The 24,843-nt window shown below is 38.1% G+C and overlaps 1 protein-coding gene across 1 annotated transcript in view; it reads left to right on the top strand.

The window, feature by feature from the left end:
* The window catches only part of LOC111052075 (glycine receptor subunit alpha-2), a 69,790-nt gene that overhangs the window by 18,259 nt on the left and 26,688 nt on the right, over positions 1-24,843 (top strand). The window lies entirely within an intron of this gene.

Here is a 24,843-nt window from a genome sequence, read left to right as displayed (position 1 = left end):
TAGCTGCCGTTAGACCAAGTAGGGAGGTCGGAGATAACGGGGTGTACATGCACGTAGGAGTAGAGGGGGTGGACCTGAATGCCGCTATAGATACCTCATCTCAAAAGTCATACGTTTCTAGTGAGATCGCGAAACGTCTTAAAATAGAAGGGGAGACCACTTTACCGGTCACTGTATGTGGCAAGGAGTATAAGTGGCAAGTGTCAGTTGTCCCAGATATTGAACCTCGTATGATTTTAGGAGTGGAAAATCTGCGTAAGATGGGAGCTGTATTAGAAATGCAACCCCAGGGAGTCCGATTACGGAGTAGGGAAGGGGAAGGTAAATTATCAGTTGTCTCTGAGCAGGAGAAATTCGATAATTTTCTGGAAGGAGAAATCCGGAAATTCTCTTCACTCCCAGGACGGACCCATATCTTGAAACACAAAATAAAACTCCAGGAAGGAGTTGAACCCTTCAGACTTCGTCCCTATCCCAGGAACCCTATCATGCAAAAAGTGATCGATGAGGAAGTCGATACAATGCTTGAACAGGGAGTCATAGAACCCAGCTGTAGCTCGTGGAGTTCTCCTATCGTATTAGTAAAAAAATCGAATGGGAAAATAAGGTTCTGTATTGATTTTCGTAAACTTAATTCTGTGACTCATAGAGATGCTTACCCCCTCCCAAATATGACCGGTATTTTAGACAGGCTTCGCGATGCTAAGTATATATCTACTATTGATCTGAAGAGTGGTTATTGGCAAGTCCCGTTAGATGAGGAGAGTAAAGAATTGACTGCTTTCATAGTGCCGGGCAGAGGTCTATTTCAATTTAAAGTGATGCCTTTCGGCTTACACTCAGCTGGAGCTACCTTTCAACGTTTGCTAGATCAGGTGATAGGGCCTAAACTCGAACCGTATGCGTTCGCGTACTTAGACGATGTGGTAGTATTAGGGGAGACTCTTGAATCCCATAGAGAACATCTCGCAGAGGTTTTCCAGAGGTTGAGAGACGCAGGTCTAATTATAAATAAAGATAAGTGCAATTTTCTGAAATCTGAGCTGAAATACTTAGGTCATATTGTGACAGAGCAAGGCCTCCGTACCGACCCGGAAACGATTAGAGCTGTTAGAGATTTCCCTACCCCGCAGCGTGTTAAATCTCTCAGGAGCTTCCTAGGGTTAGCCTCCCGGTACCGTAGGTTCGTCCCTAATTTTTCAGAGCTAGCAAATCTGTTACATCGTTTGTTAAAGTTGAAGGTGAATTGGCAGTGGGGAGAAGAGGAGGAAACGGCATTTCAGAAAATCAAAGATGCTTTAACCTGTGCCCCAGTATTAACCTACCCTCATTTTGAGTTGCCCTTTGTGATTCAGACCGATGCCTCCGACGAAGGGTTGGGAGCTGTCTTGACTCAGGAGATTAATGGTGAGGAGAAAGTTATTGCTTATGCGAGTAGGGGTTTAAGAGGTCCCGAGGTCCGATATACCACAACCGAGAAAGAGTGTCTAGCTGTGATATATGCCCTGAGAAAATTTAAGTCATATGTGGAAGGTTACGAAATTACTGTGATTACCGACCATCAGTCCTTGAAGTGGTTGCATGCCATTCCCCATCCCACTGGTCGTTTAGCGCGATGGGTAATGGAAATGCAACAATATAATTTGAAAATAAAATATAGGAAAGGGAAGTTCAACATAGTTCCAGATGTACTCTCACGCACCCCCTGTAAGGAGGAGCTCACTTCGGGAGAAACGAACTCCGAGGGTGGGGTGGCCCCTATCGCTATTGGTCGAGAGAACGACGATAGCTGGGTAAAGAAAATTAAATCATTACTGATTGCAGACCCCGAGAAATTCCCCGACTATACAGTTAGAGATGGGTTGTTGTATAGACACATTTGGCCTAGGAGGCGACTCCAGGAAGAGCAGAGTGCTGAGGGGTGGAAGCTTTGTGTTCCAGTGAGCTGTCGCTCTGAAGTTTTACAACAAAATCATAATGCTCCTACCGCGGGTCACTTTGGCATATATCGTACATATGACAAGATAGCGCGCCTATATTATTGGCCTGGATTGTTTAATGATGTTGCCACCTATGTACGGAGGTGTGATGACTGCATTAAGATTAAGGTAGAACAGAGGACCCCATATGGTCGTATGAAAAATCCCCGTAAATTGTTTCACCCTTGGGAGACTGTCAGTACTGACTTAGTCGGCCCGTTACCCCGTTCCAAGTTAGGACACCGTTACATAGTCGTGTTTCAAGATCAGTTCACTAAGTGGACGGAAGTGGCCGCCCTATCTAAGGCAGATAGCGCAGGAGTCACGAAAGCTTTCCGTGAATTGATTGTCACACGGTATGGAGCACCTAGGATGCTCATTTGTGACAATGGAACCCAATACACTAGCAAGTATTTTCGCTCGTATTGTGAGGATAATGGCGTGAATGTGTTTTTTACCCCCCCATATTCTCCTAGTTGTAATCCTACTGAAAGAGTAAACCGTGTACTCAAAACCATGATACAAATCTTTGTAGGAGAGAACCACTCGGATTGGGACCGATATTTAAGAGAATTTTGTTTTGCGATGAATACAACTATTCATCAAGGCACCCAATATACTCCAGCTTATCTCAACTTCGGTAGGGAATTGAGGGCTCCAGGTGAGTCCGCATTCGAGTCTCAAGACGATCCACGTACGCAGGGTTTTGAAAGTAGTCAGGCCACGCTACAGAAAAACATTAAGGTATTAATTCAAACCAGGAAAATTGTAGTGGATAATTTGGATAAAGCATATAGGGATGCTAGCCGTTATTATAATCTTCGGAGGCGAGATGTTAAGTTATCCCCAGGTCAGTTGATATATAAGAGAGAACATTATTTATCTTCGGGAGTTGACCAATTTGCTGCGAAACTCGCTCCAAAGTTCTCAGGCCCCTGGGAGGTGGTTGAGATATTGAGTCCTACAGTAGTGAAGGTCAAAGTAGCAGAGAATAAATCTGTGACTGTTCATGTGAAAGACATTAAGTTGTTACCCCCATGTGTAGAGGAGGAGGAGGGGGAATCTAGCTCTGAAGAACAGGCGAACGCAAATTGCGTTGGTGGAGTGAAGTGCGGGTTGCCTATACTAGCCTTAGACGGCGCAAGGTGCGGGGGCAGCACTTTATTCAACTAGTTATTACGTTTCCCGTTAGATGCCGCGACAGGGTTGATTCACTGGTTTCTTGCTCCTCTCTCGTTGTCGCATCGCATAAGACGTTCGAACCTTTTCTTTCAGGATATTTTTGTTATCTGTTTATTGTAGGGTTGCTTTTATCGCGTTCCCGATAATGATAATCTTGTCTTTCTACACTGTCGTTACCTGAATATTTTTGTATAAGCCCATCCAGTCGTCTTTCTATTGCTTCAGTAGTGCTTCGACTCTCTTAGCAGTATGGCGCCTCGTCTTGGTCTACTTGATCGCTTTTTATCCATCGCTGAAATGTGTTCACGTAATGTGAAAAGTAGGGAGGATGTGGTGTGGTTGTAGCCGGTATTCCCGACGTCGCCTTGTACGTTCAACGCCAATCCCCCCCCCCTCCTTAGTAGGAGTGGGGTGTCACAAAGTGAATTTTTGTGACGGATAGAGAGCCGTCGTCCAGCATAAAATTAGCGAAATTATTCTATTTTAGAAGAGGAATAGGATCGTCTGCCGGATATATTTTGCTAGATTTGTAGTTCTGTATATGCATTATCACCATCGCCGTCAACCCCTTTAAATCAGCAGCAACAGGTTCATAATAACCAGAAATTTCCAGATTTTGTTTACCACTCTGAGCGTCCTCGTATTTTGTATACATTAGCAGCATTCGTATCATCTAAACGATAAGCGGCTACCGAGTCGGGTCAGTATCGCTCTGCATGAAATTTCTGGAATAGAAATGTTGTTTACCGGCCTGAATTAGTGTAGTAATTAGTATCAGTGTCGTCATTAGCTGCACCTTATCATCAGCACTAGTGGATTCAAACCCTGTCACATGACTAGTGGCGTGATCGTCTTTTCAGACTCCCATTGGTCAGCAAGCCCCTTTTCCCCCGGCCTCCTAACTTTCAGCGACCCGGTGTGGCTTCAAGAAGACCTGGGAGAGAGCAGTTGTTCGGTGGTTGAGCGTGAGATCGGGTCGCGAATCTCCTCTCCTTACGACGTTACCGACACTAATTATTATTCTATCTTGTGTTAACATAGAATATTGTAGGTCGAGTTCCGAACAACTCGGAGTTAGAATTACCTTGTGGGTTTTTCTTTCTTGTCAGCTATTTTTTTCCCGAATTCGTATCACTGGGGGTGAACGAATTATTCTTGGTTTTGAAACCTGTAAGGGATCTCAAGTTTGAGCTACAAACAGTTGAGTGGGGAAATTTAGCTAGGCTCTTAAGCAAATTATTTTTGAGGGCTTAATTCTTAAGTCTCGACTCTGTCGCTTCACGACGTTTAAGTTTAGTGCGGGAATTTGTTTGCTATTCTCCGTATTTAATTCTGCAGTGATTCAGGTAACTGTATGTTAGGACTGGTCACTTGTGTGCATTTCCTCTTCTGTAATAAGGTAATCTCAGTTTTTAGGGGTGTATTTTCCTTATTAATTTTCATACTATAGAGTGGCCCTGTATTTTAAATTCGCTTAGCAGTTTCTGACTTGCTGTAATTCCAAGTAGGAAAAGCCCAATCCTTTTCCTAGAGAACTCAGGTGCAGCTTGAGCTCGTCCTCGTCGAAGTTTCTAGACTGCGACTTCCTTTCTCTTTCTCTCTCTTAACTTTTCCTATTCTATAACCCTTCTAGCTCTCAGGTACAGCTTGAGGACTTCCTCGCCGAAGTTTCTAGACTGCGGCATCCTTTCTCTTACTTTCTCTTCACTTTCCCTATTCTATAGTCCTTCAAGCTCTCAGGTATAGCTTGAGAACGTCCTCGCCGAAGTCCCCAGACTGCGGCATCCTTTCTCTTACTTTCTCTTCACTTTCCCTATTCTATAGTCCTTCAAGCTCTCAGGTACAGCTTGAGAACGTCCTCGCCGAAGTCCCCAGACTGCGGCATCCTTCCTCTTACTTTCTCTTCACCTTCCCTATTCTATAATCCTTCTAGCTCTCAGGTACAGCTTGAGAACGTCCTTGTTGAAGTCACAGACTGCAACGCTTCCTGCTCTCAGGTACAGCTTGAGAACGTCCTTGTCGAAGTCACAGACTGCGACGCTTCCTGCTCTCAGGTACAGCTTGAGAACGTCCTTGTTGAAGTCACAGACTGCAACGCTTCCTGCTCTCAGGTACAGCTTGAGGACTTCCTCGCCGAAGTTTCTAGACTGCGGCAACCTTTCTCTTTCTCTCTCTTAACTTTTCCCTATTCTATAATCCTTCTAGCTCTCAGGTACAGTTTGAGAACGTCCTTGCCGAAGTTCCCAGACTGCGGCATCCTCTCCCTTCCTTCCTCTAAATTTTTCCTACCCTGTATAGTGCGAGATCTCAGTTCCAGACTCGAGATCGTTCCCGTCGCGGTCCTCAGACCAGCGAGAGGTGTAGGAAACCTTATGTAGAGCAGGATCTCAGTCACAGATTAGAGATCGACCCTGTCGCGGTTCTCAGATCAGCGAGAAGCTTAGGAGAATCCTTGTAAACCTTTCCCTATCCTCTCATAATAGTCGACATACTGACTATTAATTTAAAAGCGTTTCGGACGATTGAGAGTGATTCCCATACCCTTAAGGGCAGTTACAGATTGGCCCTTAATAACCGGCGCGCTGTCATCAGATCAGCGCGGAAATCCTGTTTAGCAGTTTCAGAATTGCTGAAAATCCTTTCGCAGCTGCAGGCTCGCGATTCAGAAATCCGACACCCGAAACCTCATCCATTGAGCTTTAGTTATCATAAAATTGTAATCGATATACTGTATTTAGCTAGCAGGTTCAGCTTGCTGAGAACTATATCGCGATTCACAGATCGCGAGTTATTGAACAAAACCCCATTAGTTACAGGAAGGAACAATCCTATTAACGAATCTCCATTCCCCAGGCCCGATAAAATATTCCCTATACCTCTAACTCGGTATACCATATCCTGTATCTTATACCACTTGCACCTCTCCAATCATATTGATCTAATACCGGGTGCGCAGGTTCAGTCTGCACACCGACAGCCCGCAGTCTCAGATTGCGAAAACCGTAACAAAAATTCTATATCATTCCTTGTTAAACTCCATCCCGAGTTCCTCCACCTACAACCTTTATTCCGGGCTTGCAGGTACAGCTTTGCTCGCCGTCAACTCGCAGTTGGTTCAGATTGCGTACTACCTTTACAAATATAATTATTTGTGGGGATCTGATATCCGGATCCGTATCCTTGGTTAAGGTTACCTCAATTCTCCCTAACACCCAACCTGAATTCCAAGAGCCGAGGGCCGAATCGGCCAACAACGGCACGGGCACACACTCTTCCCTCCAAATTAAATACCTCCCGTCAAAGACAGAGGGTAAAGAATCAGGACAGGGGGAGAAGTGTAGGTCCAGTATCTCCACCAGTCAATACGGTCACCGACCCCGACCCATACCCGGCTGTAGCTAGTCCGCGTCGTAGCAATACTTCGCAATTATTAGAAAACCTAGAGGGTGGAATAGGACTTTCTAATAATATATATATATATATATACTGGTTTATACACCTATATACAATAGCTTACAATACAGCAAAATTATAGATGAATTTACAAAATAATAATTATTTTGAGCTGTATATGATATGAAAAAAAGCAATTTGTGATAACTATAGATAGAGAGAGAGAGAGAGAGTGAGATTGATTGATTGAGTACTTTATTTATGTACATTACAATAATATATATTGGCTTATACACTTATATATAATAACTTATGGTATAGCAAAATGATAGATGAATATAAACCAAAAAATAATTATTGAACTGTATAGTCTATGATATGAAAAAGCAATTTGTAATATAACAACTATAGATAATAATCATATTGTTATGCATGTACATAAATTGGCGGAGCTTTGGACATATCAATGTCCATTCTTCGGAAAGAATATTAAAAATATCCTCCCCACTAACTCTCTACCAAAACAGAGAGAGAGAGAGAGAGAGAGAGAGAGAGAGAGAGAGAGAGAGAGAGAGAGAGAGAGAGAGAGAGAGAGAGAGAAGAGATGGAAGGTAGAGGAAGAGGAATGAGGTATAGGATAAGGTAGAGTATAACTTCAGAACGTCATGAAAAGAGAATAAACAGGTATAAGAAAAGGACCAATATCATAAATAAGAGCAAAACAACAAGAACAAGGGAAAAACAGCAAGAGAAAATGACAAGAAAACAAAGAAAGCAAGAAAAAGTAGATGAGAACAAGGAAGTAAATAATTATGCTTTGTTTAGTTGACGTTTTTAGAATATGGGTGGAAACTGTCAATAAAAATAACCATCCAGTATTGATGGAAGAATTGAGAGAGAGAGAGGCTTAGTTAAGACAAAGTGGGAGTTAAAGAAGAAGAAAAATGAAAAGAGAAAGAGGAAGAAGAAGAAGAAGAAGAAGAAGAGGAAGAGAGATCAAATGATGTCACATGAAGAGAACATCCACTTCATACTTAACTACCGTCCTGTTGAGAGTGTCTCTCTTCACACCCTTCTCTACTCCTCCTCCTCCTCCTCCAATTCCTCCTCCTACTCATCCTATTCCTCCTCCTCCTACTCCTCCTCCTCCTCCTCCTCCTCCTCCTCCACCTCCTCCTACGAACACACCACCTCCTCCTCCTCCTACTTCCGCACCACGTCCTCCTCCTACACGAACATCTCTCTTCCTTATTTTTCTTCTTATCCTCTCTTTCTGTTTGTTTCCCTTATTCATCTTCTTCCTCTTCTTCGTCTTCTTCTCCTTCTTCTTCTCCTTCTACTTATCCACCTCCTTCTTCTCCTTCTCCTTTAACATCTCTCTTCCCTATTTTTCTTCTTATCCTCCTGTTTTTATTTTCCTTTTTCGTCGATGTCGTCGTCGTCGTCTTCTTCTTCTTCTTCTTCCTCTTCTTCTTCTTCTTCTTCTTCTTCTTCTTCTTCTTCTTCTCTTCTTCTTCTTCTCCTTCAACATCTCTCTTCCCTATTTTTCTTCTTATCCTCCTGTTTTTATTTTCCTTTTTCGTCGATGTCGTCGTCGTCTTCTTCTTCTTCTTCTTCTTCTTCTTCTCCTTCAACATCTCTCTTCCCTATTTTTCTTCTCATCCTCCTGTTTTTATTTTCCTTTTTCGTCGATGTCGTCATCGTCGTCTTCTTCTTCTTCTTCTTCTTCTTCTTCTTCTTCTTCTTCTTCTTCTTCTTCTTCTTCTTCTTCTCCTTCAACATCTCTCTTCCCTATTTTTCTTCTTATCCTCCTGTTTTTATTTTCCTTTTTCGTCGATGTCGTCCTCTTCTTCTTCTTCTTCTTCTTCTTCTTCTTCTTCTTCTTCTTCTTCTTCTTCTCTCTTCTTCTTCTCCTTCAACATCTCTCTTCCCTATTTTTCTTCTCATCCTCCTGTTTTTATTTTCCTTTTTCGTCGATGTCGTCATCGTCGTCTTCTTCTTCTTCTTCTTCTTCTTCTTCTTCTTCTTCTTCTTCTTCTTCTTCTTCTTCTTCTCCCCTCATTAGTGAAATGTTGGTGATAATATATGAGTATATAATAGTTACTGGAGCATAAAACTGTCAAGTAGGTACTAGATCATTTAGAAACAAAGTATTGAAAGCAAAAGGAGAGAGAAAGCAGCAATAAGAGAAAAAGAAGAAGGACTTTTTTGAAATCAAACATATCAGCTTTGAATAAGATCCTCAACATTTCTCAATAATTAATGAGAGACACTATTCATGATAATTATCAGCATATATTCTATAGTGAGGTCCACGTTATAATGGCAGTAGAGAAAGATGGTAGAAAAACGTTGCCGATCCTCTGTCTTGTCAATGCCTTCTATAGCTGAAACAGGTTCATTGATGTAATATTAACTTTTCTGTCTCGTTTTAAAATAATCGATTACATTTTATTAGGAATTACATTTTTTGATTTTTTCAATTACATTTTATCATTAAGAAATGATATTTTTCCAATATTTCGATAATTAAGATAAAATATTTTTCATGAATTCTACATTGTTAAAAGACGATCTGGCAGAGCGTCCAGGGGAACAACGTTGCCGATTCTCTGTCTTGTCAATGCCTTCTATAGACGGTAGCTGATACAGGTTTTTTGATGTAACATTTACTGTTCATTCTTGTTTATAATATTCAATTATATTTTCCAATAATTTCTTAATGCATTTCTATGATTGAGATTAATTATGTTGTTGATTAATTCTACATTGTGAAAAGACGATCTGGCAACAGAGCAAAGCAAGAAAAAGGTAGGAAAGTAACACCAATGTTAATCAGGTGCTGACTTTATAACGTGGACCTCACTATAGTGGTTGACAACATGATACCGTATCAACACAATATGATACAGTATCATCTCAACTTGATACACAACACCATAATTTGATACAGAACAGGATAGAGCTATCTGCTTTGTGGAATAGAAGACAAGGATAGCAACACCAATGTTAATCAAATACTGACGTTATAACGTGGACCTCACTTTTGCAATTAGTGCTCGACAATATGATACAGTATCATCTCAACTTGATACACAACACCATAATTTGATACAGAATAGGATAGAGCTATCTGCTTTGTGGAATAGAAGACAAGGATAGCAACACCAATGTTAATCAGGTGCTGACTTTATAACGTGGACCTCACTATAGTGGTTGACAACATGATACCGTATCAACACAATATGATACAGTATCATCTCAACTTGATACACAACACCATAATTTGATACAGAACAGGATAGAGCTATTAGCTTTGTGGAATAGAATACAAGGATAGCTACACCAATGTTAATCAAATACTAACGTTATAACGTGGACCTCACTTTTGCAATTAGTGCTCGACAATATGATACAGTATCATCTCAACTTGATAACACAACACCATAATTTGATACAGAACAGGATAGAGCTATCTGCTTTGTGGAATAGAAGACAAGGATAGCAACACCAATGTTAATCAGGTGCTGACTTTATAACGTGGACCTCACTATAGTGGTTGACAACATGATACCGTATCAACACAATATGATACAGTATCATCTCAACTTGATACACAACACCATAATTTGATACAGAACAGGATAGAGCTATCTGCTTTGTGGAATAGAAGACAAGGATAGCAACACCAATGTTAATCAAATACTGACGTTATAACGTGGACCTCACTTTTGCAATTAGTGCTCGAAAAGGATTTGAAGGAAGTTTATTGCTCATAAATAGATTATTATATAAAATATTTGAAGATTGAGGTTATGTAGATGTATTCACGGATCGGTGACCTAGAGATCGATCAAACCGAAGAACGTAGAATCTGACCAAAACCCTTGGCAGAGCTTTATTGCAATCGGATGGTGTGCAATGTGAAAAAACACCTGTCCACGTGGCTAATTATTAGGTAGCATGGAATTAATATTAATGTATAGAATATTAACTAGCATGCAAAGAGCATAAATAAAAAACCAAATAAAAATAATTTAATGTATTCAGGAAATAAGAGTTACCAGGCGCATGAATACCGAATAAAATTTGCATGCACCAATAGTAAAACGGCAGTTAATAGGCGGCAACTGTAGGCCAATTCAAAAATATTTATATATATTTATATAAATGTACTAGATTTGTGTTAAAAATTTGTGTAATCTATGTTATCGATATGGCTCGAATGCAAAGAAATTATTAATCATATAATCTAAGCAATATCTTGGCATTTTTTGTAAGATCTATTTGAACCTAATGGCGGAGGACTAAGATATTTAAATTTTATGCTAATTTGAAAGTCGGAAAGAGGATCTGTAAAACTTGGAAAAGAAGAACCAGACTCGCCAGCCAAATGCCACCATAAGAGGACCCCAAATATTTTAGAGCATAGTACCTTACTAATGATTTTGTAAAAGTTAAAGTTTAAGTAAATTATTAAATTTCTTAAAAGACTTCGTGATGCTATTGTGAAGCAGAAGTCATTTTCATTTTTAATTAAATTTATAACCCCTTGGAGGAGACGATTCCGGCTACCATATTCCCGGACCACATGGAGTTGGATCGACATCGGCGGCTTACAAGAAGATTTTCGACACGTGAGTGATTAAATTTGAATTAGTGATGGCGCCCTAGTGCTTCGAATTAATCTGATGATCAAAGCTAGCTCGCCGAAAGGGTTTTATTATAAATTGAGAAATTAATAAGAGTAATACTTGCGCAAGTAAAATTAGTATTAAAGGTATTTAATTGAAAAAAAAAAAAACATAGATCAATATTTTAGAAATTTCTATTTAATCAAAGAAGTACGAAATCTAGGCTATTAAAACATATGCATATAATATTTAATTTTTTGCAATACAATTTGCGATAATTTATTATAGTTCTAATTCACTAGATGAATGGCTCTACCTATTCCGTCAGGTGCCGAATTTTGCACCCTGAGATAAAAATATATATTCGATACAAATAAATCTACTAAATACTAGAGATTTTAATATATATATATATTTGGATTATTAGTGGCTAATTTATCAAGCTGATCTTAGAGCACACATTTTTGATTGAATTATCCAAGTCGACAAGTATTAGCAAGTGCATGTCGCAGCTACATGCAAAAGAATGCATATGATTTTAAGATAAAGGCACATGGTAATGATTCGTGCCATAAATCTAGAATATAAAGTTTAGCCTGTGATATTTTGCTGATTTAAAATTATTGTTCTATTTTTATATTATATTTTTTATCGCTCTATATATATTTTTTGCCTCGATTGATCTTTGCATTATTTATGTAATATATGTATGAAACTTTCATGGTGTGCAATTTATTTTTTATTCCTCAACACTATAGTATAATATCATTTATATATATATTTATTATTTATTGAATTACAAGAGTTATAGGAGAAGCCCATATCTAGGCCTATCAAGATTTTTTTTTAAGACTGAATACTATTAGAAAACCACGACCTAATTATATTAAATCTCATGCTTTACCGACTGATGCCAAGCAGGAGGCTAATCGTTATTTTAATATAAAGAATAACGTGACACAAAGACATGTCGTACCAACGTGGGACTGATGATGAGAGCCAAGCTCATTGAATAATTATTTGAAATTAGGTCAATAACCATATTGAAAATTATAGATAACTTATACGAGTTGTGAGGAAAACTGGCGAAGGAAAATTTGTATTACTTTTTGGGGAAACAAGAGCTTTAAATAGAGAGAAATTATATGTTTTAAAGAAAATTTTATATTATTAGTACTGTGAAAAATTACATGTTTATAGAGAGAGATTATATTTTATAAGCCTAAACTGCTATTACTTTCTAGTCAAAAATATATTAGGTGTTTAAGCCGGTTGAAAAATAAGTCGCAGCCTGTAAACTAGCCAAGAATAAATCAACAAAACATTGGGGGCGCTAGAGCATTATAAAAAACTTAAGTATAAATACCTTGTTGTAAGAGTATCCAAACACTTTACACATCACTGTTCACTGTAAGTCCCGGTTTGTGTCTCTTTTTTAAGCATCTTCGCTTATCATTTTTGTCACTGTTTAATTAGCATTTATCATATTTGACATAATGAATCACACTCCCGCAAACTCTGAAGTTTCATATATGTACGGCGGTTGCACAGATCCCACTTTGTCGACTCCAAGCACATCAAACCCCACCACGGTAGATGCCAATACGCCACGAGAAAGGGAACCAGGAAGCGTCGGGTCGATAGTCTTCGATCCACCAGGTCTGCAACCTCTATCCTCCACTCGAATCGACGCCGCTGACACACCATTGAATCAACGGATAGTAGAGATCAACTTTGAAGGGGGCGAGGAGCAGCCTGCAGAACCCGCATCGCCGGAGGCCGAGTCACACCTGGGCAAACAAAGTATATTTTCAATCACAGAATTAGATCCGCTTCAAAAGGTAATAATGGAACAAACTAGTAGCACTTTCAACATTATGTTACAAAAAACAATGGATAGTATGATGCAGGAGATTAAAAAAGAGATTGCTACAGTAAAAGAGGAAAATAAACAAACAGTGGAACAGGGTATGAAAGAGACCACAGGCGCTATAAAATCAGTAGAACAACGGTTGGATAATATTGAAACTAAAGTAGAGAGTCATAGGGAAGAGTTAAAAGCAATGATAACCCTACAAAAAGAAAGTCAGGATAAAGTTACGACAGGATTATCGGAAAGGTTGGATACGGTTACATGTGAGCTCAACGAAAGGATAGATAACCTAACCATACAAATCACTACACCCATTCAGGATATAACCAATAACATTAAGGCCGATTGCCACCAAGAAATCCACAAACAAATTACCGTTGCCAATCAAACATTAACAACTACAGTTGACAAAAATATTAACAGTATTAAAGAAATACAAAATAAACAGATTAATATGTCCACAAAAATGAATCAACTGCAAGGTAGCATCAATCAAAATACTGAAACCTGTAAAGCTTTAAACGGAACTCTACTAATTCAAAAATCCACTCTGACTCAATTAAATCAAGAAGTAAACGCAAATAAAATTACACATAATAGTCAATGGCAGATAACACAGGAAAAAATAACAGCATTAGAAAATCATATTCAACAACGACCTCAAGGGATTCAAACAGACAACCTCAACGTACATAGTATATTACAAGGACTAGGAAAATTTGATAATACTGATCGCCATTTGCAACCTCAACCATTCATTGATCAGATAAAATTAGTACAAACTCTTGCACCTACCTCTTGGAATTTTTGGCGTCTTCGTTTGACTAATTTATTGATTGGCGAACCCCTGATGTTCTTTCGGAGTAGAGCCCATGAATTTACATCATTGGATGAGTTTGTAGCTGTCTTCCTGGAACAGTATTGGAGCAGAAGTAAACAGTTGGACGTGCTAGCGGACATCATATCATGCGAGTTCAACCCTAACTTAGACGGTGCATGTACCACTTTCGTCACTGCCCTACAGTTTAAAAATTCTCAATTGAGCGAGCCCATTAATGAATCGGCATTAGCAAGTATTATTCTAAAGAAGCTACCGTATCAAGTTAGAATGGCACTCGCCACACAACCCATTACTGATTGCAAGCAGCTGATAAATCATTTATATGGCATACAGTCTGTGATGGCAATATCAAACCACCGTTCAGACCAGAGATACGCACCAAATCTACATAACTCAAAATTTAATCAGTATAACAGCAAAAATTATGAACCGGTATCATATGATCGCTACCGATCTGCTCCTCAATTTGAACGCCGCTATGAGCACAGGCAAAATGGTAATTGGAATAATGAAAAATTTCAAAATCGTACAACCAACCACTATGCCCAGCAGAGCAATCGTAGGAATCACTATGATGGCCGTGATCGATTAAACTCACATAATAATCACACACAAAACAATTACAACAGAAATTATAAACCGCCACCTCAACAAGTAAGTACAAACTACACATTAGCGCATGCAACAGGATTAAATCAACAAAAAACACGGAACCCAGCACCCATTGACCCGCCACCAGATATACAGAAAACTACAGCTAATAAACCAGGACTATATGATACCCCCAATATCCAACCACAAAAAACCGCCGCCAACAATGCAAAAAAAACCAGCCGCAAGCATCAATCCCTACTAAGCATCCTGTTCCCTACCGAAGATCCCTCACCGCCGGAGAACACCAACAGCCACCAGGATCATACTATAATCAAGGAGTCGGTGAATACAGAACAAATTGAAAATGTAACAGATCCGCGCACCGAACCTACAACCGCTTATCAAGGGACACCACTGACGCAAACCAAGGACCCCATGGAAGAACGAGAGGACGGCATCCAGGACAAGAGGAGCGACCACCGCAAGGCCCGGAGACGGAGGCGCCCGAGGACACCCGACCGGCATCAGGACGAGGAGAACGGACTACATGACCGAAGGAGCATGCATCGCAAGGCCCGGAGGCGGAAGAAACGGAGGAACCGCGCGCGCCGATGGAGGCCGCATGCACGCTTCAAGGGGCAAAGAAGATCACCGGACCGACACCGAGGAGGACAGGAGCGGACCGACGGCGTGCATCCGCGGCACATACGTTTTAAAGGCTATGATCGACGATGTGACCGGCAAAATGGATCAAATGAAGGGATTAAAAATGGAACTACAAGAACAAATATGGATTCGTGCATGGGCAACAATAAAATGGATTACTTGTGGGAACTAATAAAGGATAAACGGTGGCTAATAAGATTGGAAGAATTAAAAAATAATATTAAGAAAATGGAAGTACCTGACTATTATCTGATGAGAAGTTATACTATGCAAAAGATTGTAAATGTTTGGATATGGTGTTTAATGTTTGTAATAATGGCTGTGATATTAATAAACGACTGTGTTGTAGATATGATGGAAAATATTGTATTGTTATTATTAAATGAATCTATGATTGATAATTTGAAATTTAATATTACAAGAATGTTTATTGTTGTGAGCCTACTAATTTATAATGAACCAAGATCAAGAATATTAAATGATAATGAAAGGAAGGATGAGTTAAGAGTACAGATTGATTGGAAAAAGAAGGGATTAAAAGGAACTACCATAAATGAAGCTTGGAATTGTTTAAAAAGATATACCAGATACAAGGGCTTCAAATTTATGATGAAAATAATTATCAATTAGGACAGCCTCACCAACGGATAGCAGATAACCTAACCGGCCTAAATCATGTCTATAAACAGAATGCAAGAAGATGCAAGTAAATCACAACATTTCTACATGAAATATTATCGAATTTGAAATAAATATGATAAGAAAATCAAGGAAAACATTATTATCAAACCGATTACTAACCTTCCTTAATAAATTTAATATTGGTATAGGACCTCGTGGCAACAATCCAATGTTTTAATTCCTTCCAGCCGTTAGAAGCCTGCAATAAGGAAAAGAACAATTTTTAAATATGTAATTAAATCATATACATCAGATAAAAAAGGACACAAGCGGGGATAATAAAATTAAAATTTGTTAATTACCTTTTTAAGAGAAAAAATTGAGCAGTTAGGTTAGTTATGAAAGTCGATAGCAAATTCTGATGTAACATGTAGCACTATGAAATGTAGAACAGCGACCAGCTGACCAAAGCCACCCAAATCAAATGAATGTAATGTCTGTTGAACATATGTTTATAAAAAGAAGTACTGTACCCAAAGAGTTATTTATTATTGTTATTTATTATATTTATTAATGTCGATATATTTATTTATATGTTTTTATATTTATTACTTTTAATTATGCCACGTTTGTTACCTGAAAAAGACTTAAAGTGAATACCAGCTACCAAAACCAAAGAACCATTAGCAAAAGAAAGTATTGTACCTGGTGTATAGAAAATTATTTATATTAAGACCTAAGAAATACTATAAGATATAAGCCCAGAAGTTTATGAATCGAAATTATTGTCTAAAAGGAATCATTTATGAGAATTATGAAATGTGTGTAGTTAAGTTGGCGGCCCTGCAAGCGGCGAATTTAAAAATTACTATGTTTTAAGTGTTGTCAGGAGGAATGCGTTTAGAAGTTTATATTTATGATATTTTATGTGTGTTGAGGAGGAGAATTTGTTATTGTATTTGATAAAGGTATAAAGGAGATGCAGCAAATATGTCTGCGAACTGTGATAGAAGTATGAGAGTATAATTTATAAATAAAGTATAGTGTATATCGATGTATTGAAGGGTGGGTTTTCATTAAAAACATTGTGATTCTCAAATATTTTGAATTCAAACCCAGGGGCGCGTGTAACATATTAAATCTGGGTAGATAAAAAGCCCTAACAGAAATAGTAATAGGTCTAAAAATAAAGTAATTGGCTAATATCGCCAAGCAGATAATAACCAAGATTAGATAGCATCAGCTTGTTCTGGCTAAATGGTACAAGAACCTAAAAAGGATTTGAAGGAAGTTTATTGCTCATAAATAGATTATTATATAAAATATTTGAAGATTGAGGTTATGTAGATGTATTCACGGATCGGTGACCTAGAGATCGATCAAACCGAAGAACGTAGAATCTGACCAAAACCCCTTGGCAGAGCTTTATTGCAATCGGATGGTGTGCAATGTGAAAAAACACCTGTCCACGTGGCTAATTATTAGGTAGCATGGAATTAATATTAATGTATAGAATATTAACTAGCATGCAAAGAGCATAAATAAAAAACCAAATAAAAATAATTTAATGTATTCAGGAAATAAGAGTTACCAGGCGCATGAATACCGAATAAAATTTGCATGCACCAATAGTAAAACGGCAGTTAATAGGCGGCAACTGTAGGCCAATTCAAAAATATTTATATATATTTATATAAATGTACTAGATTTGTGTTAAAAATTTGTGTAATCTATGTTATCGATATGGCTCGAATGCAAAGAAATTATTAATCATATAATCTAAGCAATATCTTGGCATTTTTTGTAAGATCTATTTGAACCTAATGGCGGAGGACTAAGATATTTAAATTTTATGCTAATTTGAAAGTCGGAAAGAGGATCTGTAAAACTTGGAAAAGAAGAACCAGACTCGCCAGCCAAATGCCACCATAAGAGGACCCCAAATATTTTAGAGCGTAGTACCTTACTAATGATTTTGTAAAAGTTAAAGTTTAAGTAAATTATTAAATTTCTTAAAAGACTTCGTGATGCTATTGTGAAGCAGAAGTCATTTTCATTTTTAATTAAATTTATAACCCCTTGGAGGAGACGATTCCGGCTACCATATTCCCGGACCACATGGAGTTGGATCGACATCGGCGGCTTACAAGAAGATTTTCGACACGTGAGTGATTAAATTTGAATTTAGTGATGGGCGCCCTAGTGCTTCGAATTAATCTGATGATCAAAGCTAGCTCGCCGAAAGGGTTTTATTATAAATTGAGAAATTAATAAGAGTAATACTTGCGCAAGTAAAAATTAGTATTAAAGGTATTTAATTGAAAAAAAAAAAACATAGATCAATATTTTAGAAATTTCTATTTAATCAAAGAAGTACGAAATCTAGGCTATTAAAACATATGCATATAATATTTAATTTTTTGCAATACAATTTGCGATAATTTATTATAGTTCTAATTCACTAGATGAATGGCTCTACCTATTCCGTCAGGTGCCGAATTTTGCACCCTGAGATAAAAAATATATATTCGATACAAATAAATCTACTAAATACTAGAGATTTTAATATATATATATATATATTTGGATTATTAGTGGCTAATTTATCAAGCTGATCTTAGAGCACACATTTTTTGATTGAATTATCCAAGTCGACAAGTATTAGCAAGTGCATGTCGCAGCTACATGCAAAAGAATGCATATGATTTTAAGATAAAGGCACATGGTAATGATTCGTGCCATAAATCTAGAATATAAAGTTTAGCCTGTGATATTTTGCTGATTTAAAATTATTGTTCTATTTTTTATATTATATTTTTTATCGCTCTATATATATTTTTTGCCTCGATTGATCTTTGCATTATTTATGTAATATATGTATGAAACTTTCATGGTGTGCAATTTATTTTTTATTCCTCAACACTATAGTATAAATATCATTTATATATATATTTATTATTTATTGAATTACAAGAGTTATAGGAGAAGCCCATATCTAGGCCTATCAAGATTTTTTTTTAAGACTGAATACTATTAGAAAACCACGACCTAATTATATTAAATCTCATGCTTTACCGACTGATGCCAAGCAGGAGGCTAATCGTTATTTTAATATAAAGAATAACGTGACAACATGAAGATAAAATTTCTTTCAAGATTCAAGATCTCAATCAATAGGCTGGAGGGTGCTTTGAATATCGGAGTCTTCAATAAACCATGAAAATATAATTGAATACTTCAGAATTCCATTGAAGCCTGATGTATTCATTAGTAGAGTAATGGCCGTTTGCACAGTCAAAGCTTGAACTCGATTTAATTCAGCTGTTGGCTTAAACTAAAGACCTTAAAGATGCATAGACTCACATGCAGCGCTAGTGTCGTACTTGGAATTGAAATCGGCCATTGAGAGGGCAACCTATAAGATTATTACATACCAATGCCTTTGTAATCTATAATATTACTAGCCGTCAGGCTCGCTTCGCTCGCCATATCCGTCTAGCCAGGGGGCTCCGCCCCCTGGACCCCCGACTGGGTCGTCCAAGAATGAGATCAGCAGGCTCGCTTCGCTCGCCTGCATTTTTCATTTGAGCATTTTTATCATATGTTAGGACAATCCAGTCGGGGGTCAAGACTAAACGTCTGGCTAAACGGATATGGCGAGCGAAGCGAGCCTGACGGCTAGTAATATAATATTCGCAGGATTGAAGTAGCAGTGCCCAATCAATTTTTCCGCGATAAATGCATTTAAATCTTCAACTTGGTGCCAACCTAACAAAGTCAACTCAACTTAATGCCAACCTGACGAAATTATTAATTTAGTTGCCAGTTAACAATTGTTTTGAAGCCAGTTGCCAGTTAACAATTGTGTGTGTGTGTGTGTGTGTGGTGTGTGTGTGTGTGTGGTGTGTGGTGTGTGGTGTGTGGTGTGTGTGTGTGTGTGTGTGTGGTGTGTGTGTGTGTGTGTGTGTGTGTGTGTGTGTGTGTGTGTGTGTGTGTGTGTGTGTGTGTGTGTGTGTGTGGTGTGTGTGTGTGTGTGTGTGTGTGTGTGTGTGTGTGGTGTGTGTGTGTGTGTGTGTGTGTGTGGTGTGTGTGGTGTGTGGTGTGTGTGGTGTGTGTGTGTGTGTGTGTGGTGTGTGGTGTGTGTGTGTGTGTGTGGTGTGTGTGTGTGTGTGTGTGTGTGTGTGTGTGTGGTGTGTGTGTGTGTGTGGTGTGTGTGTGTGTTGTGTGTGTGGTGTGTGTGTGTGTGTGTGTGGTGTGTGTGTGTGTGTGTGTGTGTGTGTGTGTGTTGTGTGTGTGTGTGTGTGTGTGTGTGTGGTGTGTGTGTGTTGTGTGTTGTGTGTGTGTGTGTGGTGTGGGTGTGTGTGTTGGTGTGTGTGTGTGTGGTGTGTGTGTGTGTGTGTGTGTGTGTGTGTGTATGAGTGTATGTGCGTCTGTGTACACGATATCTCATCTCAAAATTAACGGAATGACTTGAAATTTGAAACTTGAGGTCCTTTCACTATAAGGATCCGACACGAACAATTTCGATCAAATGCAATTCAAGATGGCGGCTAAAAAGGCGAAAATGTTGTCAAAAACAGGGTTTTTCGTGATTTTCTCAGAAACAGCTCCAACGATTTTGATCAAATTCATACCTAAAATAGTCATCGATAAGCTCTATCAACTGCCACAAGTCCCATATCTGTAAAAATTTCAGGAGCTCCGCCCCATCAATGCAGATAGATTCCCAATTATCAGGCTTCAGATACAATTGAAACAAAAAAAATCAAGTGGAGTAGATTGAGCATAAAAATCTCTACAATTAATGTTCAGTAACATTTTCACCTAAAATTGAAAATAAGCTTTAAATTCGAGAAAATGTGATTATTCAATTGCAAATTATTGTTGATTCTATTAAATCATTCACTATGAAGAGATAGCAGACCTCATGTGTGTCTCCAGCGTTATTGTCCTGTCACCAGCTGGCTCAAATCTTTGAATAGTAGACTTGAGATGCGCGGGAACACTAGCGTCAGGTGATCAATTTTCATAACGGCAAGGAAAGTTGTGTGAGTGCGTCACACCAGATTTTCTATTTTCAATTTTAGGTGGAAATGTTACTGAACATTAATTGTAGAGATTTTCATTGGAAAAGTTTTTCCTTGACGGAATTAAACATTCCTAAGTAATTCAAAATAGTTGAAACTACACTATTCTCTCTTCATTTTATTTTGTGTTCAATCTTCTAGTTTATCGAAATTTAATTCAAACGTGACTTTGACAATGACTATGACTACGCCCCGTTTTGGAAAGCCAATTTTCTGACTCCAGCTGTTTAAAGTCCAAAACTTAGCCAAATTCCGAGCTCGGAAACCGGCCCTGAATATTTTTAAGAATACATGTCCAAAAATTGAAGTTGATTGTTCAGTTCTTTGTAAATTTATTGTGAAAATACAAACAGACGGACAAGGACAACAACTTTGGCCTCCAGTTAGTCAAAAGTGAGAACTCACTGGCGCTCTTTCAATGTTGATCATGGAAAGAAGACAAGACAAGACATTAGACAACTCAGAAAAAAATCTGGTGTGGTACACTCACACAACTTTCCTTGCTCATTGAACTATAAGCCTCATTATCAAACGAGAATAATTTAGGGGAATAACATAATGACGATTGACGGCAACATATTTGCAACTACGATCAGACTACTGTATATGTGTTTATACAATTGTTTTCAGAGTACTTTTTCCTTTATGTAAATTGTGAAATTCGATGATTTTTTTTAAATTCGTCAAAACAGCTGTTCTACAGATGAAATATCTTGACTATGACTGTGTTCTTTTTATAAACTGCTCTACCTACCGTACCCACGGTATATGGAAGAAGAAAAAGTAAAAACCGTGTACCTACCTATCTCATGCACGAGAAGGAGGTTACAAAGTCCATTTCTCAAGGATTGGGTGGACCCCCCATTAGTACCCCAGGAATTAGACTCATGTCAGTTGATAGAGCTAATAAATAACTATACAGGGTAAAGATTTGAAAAAAATCGTTAGAGCCGTTTTTGAGAAAATCGTGAAAAACATGGTTTTTTAGTAACTGTCATTTTTCTCAAGAATATTACGGAGCTCCTGCAATTTTCTCAGAAATGAGACTCATGTCAGTTGTTAGGGCTTATAAATAGCTATCCATGGTATAAATTTGAAGGAAATCGTTGGAGCCGTTTTCGAGAAAACCGTGAAAAACATGGTTTTCTAGTCATTATCCGCCATTTTTCTCAAGAATATTACGGAGCTCCTGAAATTTTCCCTGAAATGAGACTTATGCCAGTTGATAGGGCTTATAAATAGCTATCCATGGTATAAATTGAAGGAAATCGTTGAAGCCGTTTTCGAGAAAACCGTGAAAAACATGGTATTTTAGTCATTATCCGCCATTTTTCTCAAGAATATTACGGAGCTCCTGAAATTTTCCCTGAAATGAGACTTATGCCAGTTGATAGGGCTTATAAATAGCTATACATGGTATAAATTTGAAGAAAATCGTTAGAGCCATTTTCGAGAAAAACGTGAAAAACATGGTTTTTTAGTAATTATCCGCCATTTTTTCCGCCATCTTGAATTGAATTTTATTGAATTTCTTATTGTCGGGTCCTCATGGTATAAGGACCTTAAGTTTAAAATTTCAAGTCAATCGGTTAATTAGGAATGGAGTTATCGTGTTCACAGACATACACACACACACACATACACACATACACACACACAGACCAACACCCAAAAATCATGTTTTTGGACTCAGGGGACTTTGAAACGTATAGAAAACTTGAAATTGGGGTACCTTAATTTTTTTTGGAAAGCAATACTTTCCTTACCTATGGTAGTAGGGCAAGGAAAGTAAAAAGATTAGAATTCATTGAAAATGGAAAAGAAAGAAATTAATTTCACAGATAAGAAAAAGGATAGAATTCATTGATTAAGGTATGGAATCAAAATGAAAGTAAACAATCAGTTACTCTAAATCACAATGATCCTCCAAATAATTATATATTGAATATTAATTCCTGACTTTCTAGATTGATGTTCCTGGTGGATTGGTGTGTTTCCTTTTGCACAAAACTCTGGCGAGAGGCAGCACCTATAAAGTCAGTTCCAGTGATATATTCTAAACAAATCGCATTCAAATTCATTCAGACACCTCTCCACGCATCAAAGAAGGTCTCCTGATAGTCAAATTTGCAAAATTTATCTCTAAATTTGATAAAAAACAGTGAACAAAGTTGCACTGACGGAAAATCGAGTAGAGAAAAGCTTAATGTAGTTGTAAAGTGTGACGCTAGATAGTGCTGGCAGCAAGCGTGATACAAACCACCGTGATACTGTATCATTCGACATGCAACAGATTGGAACAGCCAATGAAACTTACTAGAATCACCGAAAAAGATGGAATAATGAAATTTGTGTAATAGTTTCATCATAAACACTTTTTATCTCCAATATTTTCACTTTCCTTGCCCTATTACCATGGGTAAGGAAAGTATTGTTTTCCGAAAAAATTAAGGTACACCAATTTCTAAATTTCTATACATTTCAAGGTTCCCTGAGCCCAAAAAAGTGGTTTTTGGGTATTGGTCTGTATGTGTGTGTGTGTGTGTGTAACATAAATATAAATAAATTATGGAATACAAATTCAAACGTGAACTGATTTTGTTAACATTTAAAACATTTAAAACTTGTGGATGAAATACGGCGTGAGGTCTACTGTTCACAGAACTACTAGTTGTATGATAGAAAAGGACAGCAACAGTATTGTCAATCGTACGCTGCCATTATAACATGGACCTTACTATAATAGTATTGACAAAGAATAGATACAGAATGGAAACTTGTAATCAAACGCCTATCTAACCAATGCTTTTTACATTACCCCAATACTAAACACGTCACGTGACCTTGGGAAGTTCCAATCCTGGTCTTCTGATTGGCTCGTGGCAGTGAACGAGATCAATTGATCCGGATCAGTAAAGTGATCCGAACCTACCATCAATACTATTACAATGCGGCGCTTCCTAACAAGATGGCGGATTTTGGCGTCAGGGTATAGCCAAGTTTCCTTACTGTATGTATACTGTTGTATTGATAGGAGGCTCGGATCACTTTACTGATCCGAATCAGTTGATCTCGTTCACTGCCACGAGCCAATCAGAAGACCAGGATTGGAATTTCCCAAGGTCACGTGACGTGTCTATAAGGTCCACGTTATAATGACAGTATTTGATTAATTCCAATACTACTATCCTTGTCTACAATTCAACAAAGCAGGTAGTACTATCCTTTTCTAGCTCTGCAACGATGCCAAATATGTTTTTGACAGTGTAGAAATGTAATTTAAGGCAACGCTGTTCTTTTATCTCTATCCACTGCCATTATAACGTGAACGTATATAGTATTTGTGCCATGTAAAAAGCATTCTGGTTGGATAGGCGTTTGATTAACAGTTTGCATTCTGTGCTTTGGCCTCCAGTTAGTCTAAAGTAAGAACTCGCTGGCGCTCGTTCAATGTTAATCAGGGAAAGAAGAGAGTCAACACAGAAATAAAAATGAAATTCAGTGATAATGAAAGAAAAAGAAATTCATTTCACAGAAAAGAAGGAGGATAAGATGCATTGATTGAGGTTATGAGGTATGGAATCATCATGTAAGTAAACAATCAGTTACTATAAATCACAATGATCCTCCAAAAAAATATAATAATTTTACAAGTTAATGATGCGATGATTAGTGGCAAACCTGGCAGGTTTGTCATTGTCGTGTAGACCGGGCATTACATGGCACAAATACTAGACATGTCACGTGACCTTGGGAAATTCCAATCCTGGTCTTCTGATTGGCTCTTGGCAGTGAACGAGATCAACTGATCCGGATCAGTAAATTCAGTAAAGTGATCCGGACCTCCTATCAATACTGTTATAGTGAGGTCCATGTTATAATGGCAGTGTACGATTGGCAATACTGTTGCTGTCCTTTTCTATCATACAACTAGTAGTTCTGTGAACAGTGGACCTCACGCCGTATTTCATCC

This window comes from Nilaparvata lugens, chromosome 14 (assembly GCF_014356525.2).
Source record: "Nilaparvata lugens isolate BPH chromosome 14, ASM1435652v1, whole genome shotgun sequence".
NCBI lineage: Eukaryota > Metazoa > Arthropoda > Insecta > Hemiptera > Delphacidae > Nilaparvata > Nilaparvata lugens.
The sequence above is the reverse complement of the archived record's forward strand: the minus strand, read 5'-3'. Positions and strand labels throughout refer to the sequence as shown.